Source organism: Gossypium raimondii, chromosome 9 (genome assembly GCF_025698545.1).
Source record: "Gossypium raimondii isolate GPD5lz chromosome 9, ASM2569854v1, whole genome shotgun sequence".
NCBI lineage: Eukaryota > Viridiplantae > Streptophyta > Magnoliopsida > Malvales > Malvaceae > Gossypium > Gossypium raimondii.
Genome location: NC_068573.1, coordinates 17,460,429 through 17,478,250, shown reverse-complemented (window position 1 = coordinate 17,478,250; position 17,822 = coordinate 17,460,429). Strand labels below are relative to the sequence as shown.

Here is a 17,822-nt window from a genome sequence, read left to right as displayed (position 1 = left end):
CTGCTATTTTTATGAAATGTATGTTTTAAGTACTGGTTGTTAGTTAAGACTCTGTGGAATTAAATTGTATAAATTCTATATAATATTTTGATTTGTATGCTAAATTCCTATTTAATACTTAAGTTCAGTCTCATATTGGGCTTTATAGCTCAACCCCTTCAGTTTTCTATCCTTTTAGATTTCTCGTAAGGTTAGGATTTGATGACGACATTTGGAGGAGATTCTCACAGCACGTTTGGTTCGCTGTATTGGAATAGAGGCGTAATGGAATAAAGGCGTAATGGAATAGAGGTGTAATGGAATAGAGGCGTAATAGCAAATCAATTGTTTGGTTGAATGTAATGGAATAGAGGCGTAATAGTAATCTGTATTTGGTTGAATGTAATAGAGGTGTAATAGCATAATGGAAAAAATTAAAATGACTAGAATACCCTTAGCATAAATTTGTTTGGGTAAATGATTATTGTTATTGTTATTTAAATTTTAATAAGATTATTAATATCAATAATAAATAATTTAATCATATTTAAACATAATTATTATTAAATATATTATAATTAAAATATATAATTTAAAAAATTCTTAATAATTAATATTCTTATATGAATTTACTCAAATCATAATATATGATACTATAAAAGATAATTTAACATAATTATTATTAAATATATTATAATTAAAATATATAATTTAATAAAATTCTTAATAATCAATATTCTTATATGAATTTACTCAAATCATAATATATGATACTATAAAATATAATTTAACATAATTATTATTAAATATATTATAATTAAAAATATAATTTAATAAAATTATTAATAATTAATATTCTTATATAATTTAATAAAACAATTAAGCAAAGATCCATTAAAACATGTTTTGAAGTTTGATACTACAATAGAGAATACAAACAAAAGAACCCATTTTTGAAGCACGATACTTTTTGAAGCATATGAAATTACCGCAAGTTAGAGCATACGAAATTAAGCAAAGATCCATTAAAACATGTTTTGAAGTTTGATACAATAGAGAAGACAAACAAAATAACCCATTTTATTAGTCGACCAATAAGTCCATTGGCGATTTTACTCTATATTCTAGCCTAGTACTCATCCCTTCATCTTCATCTCCTTCACCGATTCCAAGCCCACTTCATCATAATCTTTCTCAAGAGCACCAAGTCTTCTAGCTTGAAAACTCACCTTCCTCCATACCCTCACCGACATACCAATGCACAAATGCACGCTTTGCATACATCGATCAAACTTATGATCAATCCTTGAGAACACTTCAAAGAACACCAAGAGAATTTGAAATCATGAAAACTACCCTTTGAACCTTGGCCAAATCCCCACCAGTACCACAGCTGGAGGTGGTAGTTGATGCCACACTTGAACCTGTGGGACACCAATCAACAAACTGGATGGTCCTTTTGGTCTTGATTGTTGCCACTGCAAAGATTCACATCTTTAGGCACCACATCTCCTCTCAGACATCAAGCAACAAGCCATGTATTTCCCATGGCTTGGATCACATTTGGCCATCATTGAAGCTGGTTCAAATGCACTGCTTGTGATTTCGCTCATCGATAGTTGCTCATGGTAAGCCTTTTCCAATGAAATCACTGGTGCATATAAAGACAACATGAAATGGATTCTAGGGTATGGGACTAAATTGATCTGAAACTCATTCACATCTACATTCAAAGCACCATCAAATCTCAAAGATGCGATCAAGGAAGAAATAACTCAGAAACGATCCAAACATCATAAGTATACGCATACAATTCAAACAATCAAATTAAAGCCATCATTTATTGTACTTGAGAGACCAAATTGTTGAGATTAGTGTAATTCATTGGTTACATGTTGTCGTCAGATTTGCGGTTCGAACGACCAACAAATCGAACAAATCCTAAACCAAAACCTTTCTCCTTCTTTGGTCGTCTTGCCTTGGTATCCCTCTTGGCAATGAGATCACCATGAACTCAACAATGGCCTAATGTAGAAAGAAGTTGAATGAGTTAGTAGCTCATAAGAAATCAAACAGGAAAGGTCCTAGCAAGTTAAATTTGTAGCCAGATTAGCATTACCTGAGCACCCAATTTGATTACTTCTCTTGGTGGAACTTCCAGGGGAGTCTCATCAGCTCGGAAAACTCTCAATTTCGACAATAATCTGAAAGACTCAGGTAAAACTCTGATCTGGTTGTCACTTATGTCCAACTCATCAAGCATCTCAAAATAATTGGTCTTGGTAAGGCTCTTAAATCTGCAAAGTTTTTCCCCACATTCAATTGATCTCAAAAACCAAAATAGTTATTGAAGTAGGACAATACAATGAGACAAAATAATTTGTTTGTTTTTCCTCTTAATGTCATCATAGTACTCTCTTGCAAGCACATTAACCTTCCTTTGATCCATGCCTAACTGGCAAATGTCCGCCTGTCCACATAAAGCAATTAAAGCAGCTTTAGATAAATAAAAGTTTGAATTAACTTTATAACCTACAAGAAAACATAGAATGTACACAAGCAAGGGTACAGCTTGTAAAAAATAGTCCAGAATAAACTGCAGAAAAATGGAAGGAGATCAATAGTAACAATGCCGGAGATCCTTAATGCTTGTTCTCTATTTAAACTGTCAAACTTAAAATAGCTATGTAGAGGAATATAATGGTAAATTTGGATCTTCAATCGAAATTGGAACTTTCTTTATTTGGACACATTGAGAAAAAATTCCAATTACTCCAAAGAAAAGGATACCAAATGATGTCATAATGAAAATTCTCAATTAGAAAAAGAAAATGAAACAATGGATATCACTTAGAAAATATGCCTAATAAGCATTTATATGGTTAACAAATTGAGTAATTCTTAGAAGTAACTTGAAGCAGAGAGACTCAGACTTTTATTGAGATTTACTTATAAATCTACCTAAAGTTCTCTAAAAGCCTTGGAATCGTGAAAGGATAAAATCCAGAGCGAAGCACCTTAAGGAAAAATATGTCAAGACACCGCATGCATGGGTAAAGAATTTGGGCAATGACAACTCATCTTGCTCACTACGACCCATAATTTGACAACACCTAGAAAAACACATTTTGTATTCGAGTCAACAAAAGAATTACTAAAAATATTAATAAAACAAATCAAAAGATCTTATTAGCCCCACACCTCATTATCTTGGGCGACTTGTTTCATGAGCTATATCCATCACAAGTGGCCAATACTCGATGCCCTGAGTTAATTTCATTTGAAGACCACAAGAATTCAACATTTAAAAGAAACACAATAAATCTAAATGTAGAGCCACAGATATGAATAAGCAAAGTGAATGAAAGAAGTATGTTAGAACTTAGATCCGAAAACAAATGCAAAGAAATAGCATAAATTTATTGAAAGGAAATATGCATATAACAATTGTTTAAAAAATAATAAAATCAATAAAATAACTACGAAGAAGCTAAAACTTTGAAGTCAAATAATCAGAAAAAAGTTAAATTGTCAAATTTCAATCTGTTATGATGTGTTAGGAATAAATAAACAAACCCATAATTAGTTTTTCTGTATAAATCAAATCCATCAAAGAGTTGATTCAATTATGAGATTCAATCCCTACATCTACAGAGAAATCAATATAAGAGGACTATAAAATTTTGAGGGAAAAAAACTTAAAGATTCTAAAAAAGAAAAAAAGAAAAAAGAAAAAGTAGAATACCTAAGCAATGTGCATTCTGCCAGAAGGCTCGAAGCAATCATAGCAAATGGGTTCAGGTTTAAGATTTAGAAGATTTAGCAGTTCATCCTCTTGAATACATTCTTCCCCTACACTTCTTATAATCTAGAACTTTTCTTCTAAACTCATCCTGAAACAATGATTTCAAAATATATAAATATATTTACTTGATTTCCATCTATAAAGAAATAGCAAAACAAAAAATTACAACAAAAATGACTCACTGTGGAGTTGAAGAGGAGGAGGGAGGTTGAGAACCGACGGAGAGAGACTGCATGCCGGAAGACGGTGGGGTCAATCCACAGGAGATTGGTCCGCCATCGGTTCAGAGAGTAATGCGACGGCGTTGGCAAAGGGTTTACAATACAAAGTTGTGACGCCAAAGAGGGGTAAAAAAGAGAAGGAGAAGACAGCGAGGAGAGTGGAGAAGAAAGCTAGAAGGAAGAAATAGAAGACGGTGGATTTTGGGTAAAACAGAAGCTTGAATGGGGAGGGTAAAACAGGGAGGGTAAACTGAAGCGGCAGCTAATCTGGGCAAAAGAGAGGGATTAGAAATCGGTGGTTTTCACCGATTAGGAAAGTAATGTATTACACGCGTATTAGCAATACATTGAACCAAACGACGGAATAAAGAGGGATTAGGTGGGCAAACATGCTGTCAGAGTTATTTTTAAATTAAAGTACTTAAAGTCTGATTTGGTATTTTGTTACTTTGGGACTGTTTTAAGTTTGACTTGGATTGTGGCTTGAGACATTACTTTAGGGATATTTTTATTCTGATTTGCTTGACTTGATTGCATGACATTAAGTTTTAAAAACTGCATAAATTAGTATTTGATAAGATTATGCATGAAAAAAAAATCACTTTTTTTTCCGCTATGACAACGAAAACAAGTTTTAGAAGAAGAAAAATATGACTCAGCTTTTGAGGTTCTAAATTGTCTATTAAAGTTTTATCAAATTTACATGAAATATTTATTTTAATCAAATATGATTTTAGAAAATATTTTCATTGTGATTTTTATAAAATCTATCAATATTACATTTTTCTCATTGTAATCATGAGAAACAAGTTCTTAATAAAACTAGACTTAGTTTTCAAAATTACTAATGTCTACAAATGAGATTTCTAAATACATTTGATTTCGAAATTAACATATTTTTCCAAATAATGATGAATAACCAAGTTATTTAGTTTTGAATTAATCAACAAATGATTTTGAAATATGACTGAAATTATGAAGGTTTTGAATAGCAATCAAACTTTAACAAATAAATAAAATATTGAAATATGATTGAAATTGCGTTTTTTGACACCACTGACTTTCAGGACATTACAAATTGCGTTGAGCCCATACAGTTAACCTGACATGTATTTATATTTAGCTCAGACGAGCAACTGGGGTATTGGGATACTTGTGTATGTTATGAGTTTGATGTTTAAATGGATAAATGTTAAATTGAGCTTGAACGGTATTGAAACGTTGATTTTAATATAAATTAGCATGATATATGATTGAAATATCATATGGTAATATTATATGTTAAACTCCCATTGTTTATGTTGTGCTTTACTATGTTTAGTCAATTATGTCAAATTTAGAAGCTTAGTGTATCTAATTGAAAGAAAAATGTAATTTTTTGTTTAAATACCTATGAACTTACTAAGCATTATATATGCTTACCCTATCTGTTTTTCCATTCCTTTATAAGTTATCACCTTACGAAACACGTCAAGCTAGATCAATTCGAAGCTCACACTATCCAACCGTTGAATCAATAGATGTTTGATCATTTTGAACCTTAGGGTTATGGAATGTATATAGGTGATTTGTTGTATATGTCAACATGTAAATGTGTTTAATTGTGGCTAGTTGTATTAACCTTATTGAATTGGTGTTTTAGATAATGCTTATGATGTTAGATATATGTGTGCCTATATGCTAAAAGTGAAAAGCTCAATAAGTAGATGAATGGAATGTGGTATGGTATGAAATAAAATAGAGAGGTGTATGAACATGGGTAAGTTGAAGTGTACTTGTGAAATTTAGCTTAAATGTTGATAGTTAATAGTTATGCTAAATGTTTATTGTAACACCCCTTACTCATACCTGTCGCTAGAATAGGGTTACAGAGCATCACCATAAAAACATAACTCAAATCATTCGTTTTCAAACATTTCATAAATCATAGCATAATTCATCCAAACACATGCATATCATCCCTTATTTGATCCCTCGAGGCCTTAGAAACACTTTAGAAATGATTCAGGACTAAATCAGAAACATTTGAAACATTAATGAAACAGATAGAAAATTTCACACTGCAGTGTGGCCAAGCCGTGCGACTCACACGGCTAAGGTACACGTCCGTGTCTCAAGCTGTGTAGGCATTCGAAGTAAGGACACACGATAGTATCCCAGCCCGTGTGACTCTGTGCCTTAGGTCACACAGCCAAGCCACACGGCCGTGTGCCAGGCCGTGTAACTGCCTGACTTGCAAACCTTTGAAGCCTAAAGGGGACACACGGTCGAGTCGCATGGCCGTGTGTCACACACGGCTAAGGCACATGCCTGTGTCTTAGGTCCTGTGGACAAGAAATAGGCCATTTTCAAGCCATTTCTTTCACCCAAATCAAGCTCATAGCTACAAGCCATTTGCACATAAAATTAAACTTCAAAACATACCTAAAACATGCATAATAAGACCAAATCCAATACCAAATTCCTTTTAACCAATATGCCATATGGGCACCTCAAATGCAAACATACAATTTACCTAAACATATACATGTACTTGACACATTTCATTCATCAACACTTAATTCATTTTCCATCTTAAAACTCATCATAAATTGACCACATTTATACTATTACAAATAGTTCATATCTACCTCAAAACATAACTCCACTTTGACTCAAATAAACATACCAAATATGGTCAATCCAAACATACTTAAACATGTGCATATTTAAGCATACCATATTAGATTCATGCCATATCAAAATAACTTTACCATTTGGACTATTTCTCACATACATCAAAACCATCAAAATGACACAAATATAGCCATTTCCAAATAGTACCAACAACCAACATATATTTATACCATATTTCAATCATGCACATCAATTCAAAACCTTTCTAAAGCATACCATAACTTGACCATGTTGAGGTCAATTCATCACCTATCAGTTAGGCCATTTAAATATGCATTAATACATTATCAAAATAACACATATCAACAAGGCATCAAAAGTACCAAGTTTAAATTAACCAAAATGACATATATATGCGAAACTGTGATAGATCTCTGACAAGTTTCCAACCCGATCGAGCTTCCGATAATCTGTAAAGTAAAGGAAAATAAATACATAAGAAATGAATGCTTAGTAAGCTCGTATATACTTTAAACATAACATTTCATTTCAATAATGAACTTTATAGGTTAAATATAAGCATATACCAATGTCTCAAGATTTAACAACTATATAACATCAACTCACAAATGAGTAAGCCTATTAACATCATATGTATTTTTTTTGTTCCTAACATAATACATTTTACGCCATCATTAACCTTTTCGTAATACTATGAACTTCTTCCTTTACTTACTTACCATTCCATCTTCTTACTTTCCATTTCATTTACTTAGCATTAACTTAGATAACATCATCAATTCACTAATTATTATATTCGTTCATAAACTAGGTAAGTTTATTCATAGCATACGTAAGTTTCTAATATAAGTACATCACTCAAATCATCAATCCCTTTTTCATCATATTACAATTCAACTATGAACTTACGATTTCATTACCCTTCCTCACCAGTTTCATATGTATAACACACAAGACATAAGCATAACATCAACCATGACTACAAGCTAGTGCATTTAAACATAGCTCTTTTGGAATCAACTACATGATAAACCATTTCATAACAAATTACATACTTTAATCCTTACCACCCTTTCATGAACATAAGCATATTTCCATTTGAACCCTTTGTAACACCCCTTACCTGAGACCGTTGCCGAAGTCGAGCACGAGGCGTTACCTGGCTTCACTTACTAATTTAGAGCATAAAAATTTGCTTTTAAAATTAATTCACTCAAGTTCAATCAATATGTCCCTAAAAAGGACCCTCGAGACCCTAAAACATACAACAGAAACGGTCCAGGTCCAAACCGGGAACATTAAAAATTTTTCGAATACTTAAACAAATCAAAATAATTTATTTCACTACTCACAATAAAACTGTCTACTTGCATAACAGTCACTAATTTAATTATAACTTGAGTTGCGAAACTCGAAATTTAGATCCGTAAATTTTCCCTAAAACTAGACTCGTATATCTTTTTATCATAAAATTTCTAGAATTTTTGGATTAGCCAAATAGTACAATTTATTCGTTAAATTCTCCCATGTTTCACTGTCCGATGGTTCTGACCTCTATTCACTAAAAATCAATTATCTCATTGTGCGGGCTTTATATGGTGCTTCTGCTTGTTTCTATTGAAAATAGACTCAAAATATAGACATATAAATTATGAATCATAATTCTTTCTATACAATTTTTAATGATTTTCTAAAGTTAGAACAGGGGACTTCAAAAACTATTCTGACCCTGTCTCACTAAAATTCAAATATTACAAAATATAAAATTTCTTTGCCTACACCGTTTCTTTCATGTGAAAATAGACTCGAAAATCTTTAATTCTATATCTCATTCACTCTCTAATTTCATTTATACTATTCTTGGTGATTTTTCAAAATCATGTCAATGCTACTATCCAAAAACTGTTCCATTGCAAATTTTTACTCTTTTATAATTTCTTTGTATTAACTATCATTTAGGCATACATAACACCAAAATATGTTCTTAAATAGTCATTTCAATAGATAATAATTATCAAATATTTACATGCTATTCATTAACCATATCATAAGGACACACACACAAAATGACTAAGTCCCTATACATGCCAAAACTTAAAACGTTTCGAACCATAAAATACCAAGATGGTCTGTTGATAGTGTGAAACGATCTCCGATACCCTTACAATCCCTGAATTGGCTTGGCGATACTATAAAAAGAAGTAAAATAAAAGGAATAAGCATAAAGCTTAGTAAGTTTACAAGCAAATAAATAACAACATTTATCATAAATAATTGTACTCATAAATTATCATCAAGTATCATGATCTTTACTTTCTTCTCTATTTACTTACTTGCTTACTTAAATAAATCATGATTATAACTTACTCCTTCCTTGCTGAAATTTTCTTCTCAACTGGTAACTGAGATATTCTTAACCCTTATAACTCACCTGAATCTATTTATTATGCTTTTACATGAACTTTCATGTAACATACTCTATTTACTAGCCAGTTGAACCACTTGGAATACTAAGGATACTCGGGTCTCCTGTCTGATAATAACATGCCAAAGCCATGTCCCATACATGGTCTTACATGGGATGTTTCCTGTACTACAAATGCCATATCTCAGATATGGTCTTACATGGGAGTTCTAATATCGGTCCCATGCCATGTCCCAGACATGGTCTTACGAGGGACCTCTCATCTCAGTGCCAATGCCATGTCCCAGACATGGTCTTAAATGGGACCTCTCATAACCTCAATAATGCCAATGCCATGTCCCAGACATGGTCTTACATGGGATCTCATCCCCTAATGTCATGACATTTGTATCTGATACATTCCTAATGTTTCAACGGGACTTTTTAACACTGATTCTCTATCATCTCATACTTGAGTCAACATTATATAATTTCATGAAATAAGTATATAATTTTTGGAAAATAACAACATTAATAATAATTATTGAAATATTGTATTTATTTACCGTAAACTTACATCGGTAGAAAATACAATCAAATCTAGCAACTTAGTCCTCAACCTTTTTCTTTCCTCGGTTTAACTCCGGATTTCGTTCCTCTTGATCTATAATAGCAAATTTAGCTTATTTGATACTCACATTCATCAAAACATTCCTTGACTCGAACTTTGGAAAAATTATGATTTTTCCCCTAAACTTTTGCATATTTACACTTTTTCCCCACAGCTCGGAAATTAAACTTCATCCCTTATTATTATGTTTTATGGCATGCTGAACATCTTTCCCTTCTATGGCAACATCAAATTCTCTCTCTAACAGTTACTTATGAACATTAGGTATTTTTACCGATTATGTCGTTTTACTCGTTTTCATTTAAAATCACCTATCAAAAGTTGTTTAACATAATTTCAAGCTTCATAATCTACCATAAAGCATCAAAATAAACACATTTCACCTATGGATATTTTTCCAAATATGAACCCTAACATGAATTAAAGGTAGAATAAGCTAAACCGAGCTACGAGGACTCCAAGAACGTAAAAAAATTAAAAACGGGGCTTGGATGCACTTACTATGAGCTTGAGAAAGTGAAGAAACCCTATCTATGGTGTCCCTTGATGTTTCGGCCCTTATGGAAGAAGATGAGCACATTTTGTCATCTTTTTCCCTTTTAATTTTTTTTATTCCCAAATTACTAAAATGCCCTTCATTAAAACTTTAGTTATTTTTATTTATGCATGCCCATTTTCGTCCATGAAAATCTAATGGTATAATTACCATTTAAGGACCTCTACTTCAATTATGCACTTCAATTAAATACTTTATCATCTAAGCTCATATTTACCCACTTTTGCAATTAAACCCTAATATGCAATTCAGACATGCAATCGCTGAAATTTCTTATTGGTATTCTAACACATGCATCCAATCAATCAGTAAATCATAAAAATTAATCACAATAAAATTTTCTATCTCAAATTCGTGGTTTTGTAACCACTATTCCGTTTAGGCCCTATTTTGGGATGTTACACACTTACCATTTCAATGCATAATAACGTTATAAGTAAACATAATACAATCCAACCAATAGCTTGGCACAAGCCTAAGTATCATCAACAACACATGTTAGTGCATCAATTCATAATTCACTTGAATTAACATAAGATAAGTCATTAAACATGAATAACGTCACTTGAATCATTAATTTCATGAACATAGACATACTTTCATTTAACATTTCCGTTTCATTCCTTTCCATAGTTTTCATGATATAAGTCATTTGAATACTTATCGTTCCTTCCCTTTTCATGCCCATTAAACCCCTTAGAATAATATCAAATACGCGGGAAAGCTTACACAAAGTGTGCTAAACAATGGTTGAAACCATTCTATTTCCTTTTCCTTTACGTAGATGCTCATACGAGCCATAAGTGGGTCTGTTCACACAAGCTGTCGAGTATCCGCAACAAATGTCGAAACTTAGCCACCGGTAGGACATTCAGGACCAGCACCCAAAACATGGTAACCCTAATGACATGTAATTTGTATCCTATATATTCCTAAGGTTCAAACAGGTCCCGATAGTCGTCGTACGTCGTTGAATTTCGATCGTTTCTTTACATTATAAATTTCATAATAACATATATATATATTCATTTGTTTCAATGGAACCATACGTTAAACATTCAATTTAATCAACCATTAAATGATAATTGTTCATACGAACTTACCTGGCTATATCGCAGAAATGTCAAAGTACATGGGCTTTTTGGTGATTTTTCGTTCTCGATTTTCCACTCAATCTTGATCTAAATTAATAATTTCATTTAATTTATTAATTTAGATAGTAGAACAATTTATTTTATGCAATTTAGTTATTTTTTACATTTTTACAAAATTACCCTTAACATTTTACTTTTATTCAAATTAATCCCTGTGCCTAAAACATACAATTTAACCATTTTTATTGCAAATTTATAACAGCTGGATATTCATGGCACCCAATAAAGCACACATTTGTAATAATTTCACATCAAATCTTTTTATTTTTACTATTTTAATAATTTAGTCCCTAATCAATAAATTCATCAAAATTACTTAACAAAATACTTTTAAACATCAACCAACACTTCAAATTCATCATTTAACATCTAAAATCACATCGATTCATCAATGGCAACATTTAATATCTTTAACAGTTTCAAATCAAAGGTACGGGCTAGTTGGACCTAGTTGCAACGATTTCAAAAACATAAAAGTTACGAGAAATGGGTTCAAAATGGACTTACATGCATCATCCGAAGCAAGGCCGAAGTTTGAAGCTTCTCCCTTTCTATTTCCATGGCACATTCGGTGATGAAAAGCAAATGGGGAAGAAAACATTATGTTTTCTTTATTTTATTAACCTTTTATTTTATTTTATTTTATTAATTAAATCACATATAAAACCTTAAAATTAAAAGGAATTAAAGCATCCACTGTCCCACTATTTTAAGTATGGTTTATTTATCCATTAAGACCATCCAATTATAATTCTTTAATCAATTAAGACCTTTAAACATTTAGTGATTGACTTTTTAACTTTTACAATGTAGTCCTTTTGCTTAATTAACTATCGAAACGTTAAAATTTCTTAACGAAACTTTAATACAACCTAAATAACACTTCTCAAATATTTATAAAAATATTTACGACTTAGTTTATAGAAACTAGGTCCCGATACCTTATTTTCTAAAACCTCTTGACTGTAGGTTCTTACCACTTGAACTTAATTAATCATTCATATAACATAAATTACCAAATCAAAAACCTTTTTAAAACCATATTAGACTAGTAAATATTAAATAATAATATTTACGAACTTACTCGTCAGATTTGTGCCCTGAAACCACTATTTTCGACACCATTGAACAACAGGCTATTACATTATATGTCATATACATGTATATAGGTTATCACAAGTGGCCATGATGTTTGAAAATGGTATGTTATAAGATGTTGTGGCATGAATGAGAATTGACAAATGAATGCTAAATTGATTAGTTTGGATTGATATATGATTAGGTGTTTTGTATTGAATGTTTTGACTCAAGTTAAGCCTATATTGAACTTGTTTGATTATAAGTGATTGAATGGCTTGTTCTAGTATGTTTTAGTATGTATTGACGCCATTGAGTTTCGTGTTTGGTGTCCAAATTGGTTGGTTTGTTTGAAAACTTGAAATAGGTACCAAGTGACTCAAAATTTACCAAAAATAGAGTTCATGTCTCAACGAGCAACTCATCTCGTTACACCATCGACCAAAATAGTGAGCCATGTTGCGACGTTGAGTGGCCTGAGGTCACAATGTGACATACTATTTTGACAACATGATGATGTGGAGGAAGTGACATCACAAAGTCAGCCCTTTTGATCCTATTTCATGCACGGGTCATCAAAAGAGCTTCCATAAGCTTGATTGAGGCTTAGATTTGATTATTTAGCATAATTTGAATGTAATTAACTCATATTAGAATATATAAATGAATTTTTTTACTATGAATTTGATGGAGTTTCTTCGACAATGAATGTGGCATCCTATAGCTCGAATCCAGTGACTAGGTCAGGCGAGGGGTGTTACAACCACACCATTTCGTTATGGTGTGTAAGGGACTGAAACTTGATGGATAACCTTAATGGATTCAAATTAACTTGGGTTATAGTATTCTCCACATCTATCTAATCTTAAGCACTTGATAAGTGATTCACACTGAAGTTCAACTTAAAATTTGCAAACTTTAAATTTATTAAGCACTTCATCTTTTGAATGCAATTAATATTCATAGCAATATCTAAAAAAAATCATCATTAAAAATAACAAAATATCTCTTTCCTTTTAACATAAATCTATATGTATAAACCAATCATTCTTGTTTTCCTGTTAACCTTAAGGAAAAGGTTTCTAGTAATTTTAGTCAACATACATGTATTGCATTTTCAATATTATTATTAAAACAAAAAGTAAATCTAACTTATGGATGTCATTCAATTTTCTATAATTCAAATGACTTAATCTATAATGCCATAAACAATAAGATTCAACCATATAAGCAAAAACAATATCTTTATTCTTATTAATAATATTGAGTTTGAACATACCCTCATACATATAAACTTTCCTACAAAAATTCCTCCCTTTGACAATATAAAGTTATTTACCTCAAAAACAAGTTTGAAACCAAACTTATTCAACTGACTTTCAGACACTAAATTTTTCCTAAATTTTGCTACATAATATACATCTTTCAAGGTTAAAACCTTTCCAAAAGTGTATTGTATTTCAACAAACCCTTTGCCTTTGATAGGTGTGGTGGAATAATTACCCAACAAGTCAGTGTCATATTTACATTGTGTGAACTTTGTGAACATGCATTTGTCTTTGCATACATGTTTGGTTTCTCTAGTATCAATCCATTATTCATGACCATCTTGTGCGATATTATTTTAGAAATCATGGAAACAAAATTTTTGTTATTATCAAGCTCAAAAGAAAATTTCTTTTTTAAAAATTGAAATTCATTCTTGAAATGTCCCAACTTACCAGAATGGTAGCATAAGCCCTTTTGTTTCTTTTTGAACTTAGGCTCTCTAACTATTTGTTTGAACTTTCTCTTTGATGGTTTAGTAGTCTGTACTTCCTTTGTAACATGTACTTTGACATTTTTAGAATCTAGGTTCTGATCTTGCTTTCGAAATTCTTCAATATGAAGATGATTTGCCAAAGTCTCAAGAGATATTTCATCTTTCTTATGTTTTATACTTCTTGTAAAGTCTTTCCAAGATTAAGAAGTTTGTCTATAATGGAGAATACAACAATCATTCATCGATTTTCACATCATATTGCTTAAATTGACTTAACATTTTTTCAATATCACGAAATTACTCCATAATAGAATGGCCATCAATCATTTGATAATTATAGAAACAACTAACAAGAAATTCCTCACTTGTAGCATCTTCAGTCATGTATCTTGTCTCCAATTTGTCCTATAGTTCCTCAGCGGTGACCTCATTTTTGTAGGTGTCGAACAAACCATCAGATAAACCATTCAATATGTAATCTATACACTTGTAATAAACATTGTCCCATTTTTTCCTTACTTAGGTTGTGGAAATTGATTTGTTTTCGTTCTCGTCAGATTTTGAAGTATCCAAAACATAAGCAATCTTTAAAGTTTATAGTAAAAAGTACATTTTTTTCTACAATCACCGAAAATTGTCACCATCAAACCCATCAAGCTTGATAAAGTTGGAAGCCAACTCCCTTAGTATTCCAATTTTAATGTTGTAGTAGCCATCATGAAAATGAATAGAACCTTAAAATTGTTAACGTAGCACTTCGGTGAGGAAAATCTCGAACCCACAAATAGAACATGAACAAGAACTAAAACTGAAAAATGGAGCAATAGGACAAGGCTCCAAGGCGTGTGTGTCAAACTACTATCTTTAAGGTTCTATTCACCCCACCTATACTTGATATGCAGATGTGTTTCAAGCAAATGAACCTCAAGGATACAATGAAGCCTAGTGACTATTTTGTGTTTTGCATTGACAAAAATAGTCCACTAAGCATTAAGTAGAGTATAACAATAAAATCAATTTCTATAAAGAAATTTCGTAGTAATTCTTTACAGAACAATCTCATAATAGTAGAATATGGAGGAAGGACAAAAAGAACTTTTGAGAATTTTTTGGTATATATTCAAAATGAAATCTCACTCCTATTCATACGAACTCTCATGTCTCTTCATAGAGACATAACTTTCAGTAGGTGTCTTTTCGAATAATCACATCTTTAAAAAGACATGTTATTCAACTAATATCTCATAACTATTCAAGTAATATTGTTTGTATAGTTATAATTCATTGTCAAAAATCAAGTGATATAACTCTTGATCAATAACCAAAAGATATTACACTCTTTCATTTATAGTTATTGGAACACTATAAATATTTGAAAATGTTCCAAAAGAAATTGATGCATGTAATTTATTTAAGCTTTACTTGTGTTATTAAAATCTACATGTTAGAATAACCCTTAAAAAGTAAAAAAAATGATAATTTCTTTACTTGTGTTGTTTTAGCGCATGAGCTGGTTAAAGAGTATAGGAGGGGATCTTCTTCTCCAATATGTGCATTAAAGGTTGATTTGAAGAAAGCATTTGACTCATTAAGCTGGGCATTTATTTTTGAATGTTCTCCAAGCGCCCATGAGGGTAATGAAATTATTCGCGAGGCTAGCAAATAAAGTCTTGAACTAGCTGTTGCTTGTGAAGTATGGAAGGCGATCAAATTTGAATTCAACGTAGTGGATAAATTAGATAAACTAGCTTGATAAATCAAATTTGTATTCGAAGCAAGGGAAACTTTGTAATCCAATATTTATTGTCTGTTTATTGAATTACAATTAAACTCGGCCCAATCTTTTACTAAAAGGATTGAGCCTATTCTATTATCTATATATTTTTATAGATATGTTTTTATTTAGATATACAAGATGGTAAAGTTCTTCACTTTGCATCGAATTAAACCACATGCTCCGCCGCTTGTGCGAGCCCCTATCAATTCCTTTGAGTTTCATTCTTACGAACGTACTCCCCAGGTGAGATACTTAACACGTTAGCTACAACACTGCACGGGTCAATATGCACAGCACCTAGTATACATCATTTATAGCTAGGACTACTAGGGTATCTAATCCCATTCACGCCCCTAGCTTTCGTCTCTAAGTATTAGTGTCGACTCAGCAGAGTGCTTTCGCCATTGGTGTTCTTTCTAATCTCTACGTATTTCACCGCTCCACGGGAAATTCCCTCTACCTCTACCATACTCCAGGTTGGTAGTTTTCACCACCTGTCCAGGGCTGAGCCCTGAGATTTGACAGTGGACTTAAAAAGCCACCTACAGACTCTTTACGGCCAATCATTCTGGACAACGCTTGCATCCTCTGTATTACCATAGCTGTTGGCACAAATTTAGTCGATGCTTATTCCCTAGATACCGTCATTACTTCTTCTTCAAGAAAAAAAGTTCACGACCCGTAAGCCTTCTACCTCCACGCGGCATTACTCCGTCAAGCTTTCGGCCATTGTAGAAAATTCCCCACTGCTGCCTCCCGTAGGAGTTTGGCCTGTGTCTCAGTCCTAGTGTAGCTTATCATCCTCTTGGACCAATTATTCATCATTGCCTTGGTAAACTATTGCCTCACCAACTAGCTAATCAAACGCGAGCCCCACATCAGGCAGATTCCTCCTTTTGCTCCTCAGCCTATGGGGCATTAGTAGTTGGAAATCATCAATTGGATTAGGATCTGTGTTACTACCCCATGGTTCCCTATTACATTGAATGAGGGCTTAGTTGAATACTTCAAAGGAGCTAAGAGAGTAAGGTAGGGTGATCATTTTTGCTATCTCAATGTACATCCTCTCAAAAATTGTAAATGTGGCTTCTAGGATTGGTGTCTTTGGTTTCCAACCCAAGTTTCATAGAATTCATTCAAGTAATATATGATATGTAGATGATGCTTTTGATTTTTTGTAAGGGTAATGATGATTTAGTTGTTGAAAATTGGAAAATTTTGTTTCACATTTACTTTCATTTGATTCTTCAACTTAATTCTTCTAAAAATGAAGTCTATGTTAGTGGTGTAGGCAATTTTTCTACCTAAATGAATAAAGGAGATTAACCAGATTTGTGCTAGGTTTTTTTGGGATTAAATTAGCACTCCAAAGTCTGAAGGTGGTCTAAGCATGAAAGACTTGGAAATTTGAAACAAAGCTTGTATCATTTAACTAACTAGAATCATATTGGTATATTAGGACTTTTTATGGATAGCCATGTGTTGAAAAATGCATCTTTTGGAAAGTTTAATTGAGAAAAAAATTCTAGTTGAGGCTGAAGGAATATATTAAAACTCAAGGAAGAAAATGCATTTGCAATGGTGAACTTGGATTTCAATAACAATAAACTAAATTGTTTCAACAATTTGACATGAAATTAAACAAAATGAGAGGAAATAATGTGATTTTGAGGACGTTACATTGGCCAAGAAGCAAGAACGTGACCAAGGATACATTTGGGTCAAGATTGCTAGGGATTTATCTAATTGGGTCATGTCCAAATGGTAAAATTAAGAAATTGAAAGTGATCGGGCCAACTTTACAAGGTGTGTCCACAAA

At 32.2% G+C, this 17,822-nt stretch overlaps 1 pseudogene; it reads right to left on the bottom strand.

The window, feature by feature from the left end:
* Positions 1 to 1,062: 1,062 nt before the first annotated feature.
* On the bottom strand, positions 1,063 to 1,667 carry LOC128032562 (tubulin alpha-1 chain-like; annotated as a pseudogene).
* Positions 1,668 to 17,822: the final 16,155 nt, after the last annotated feature.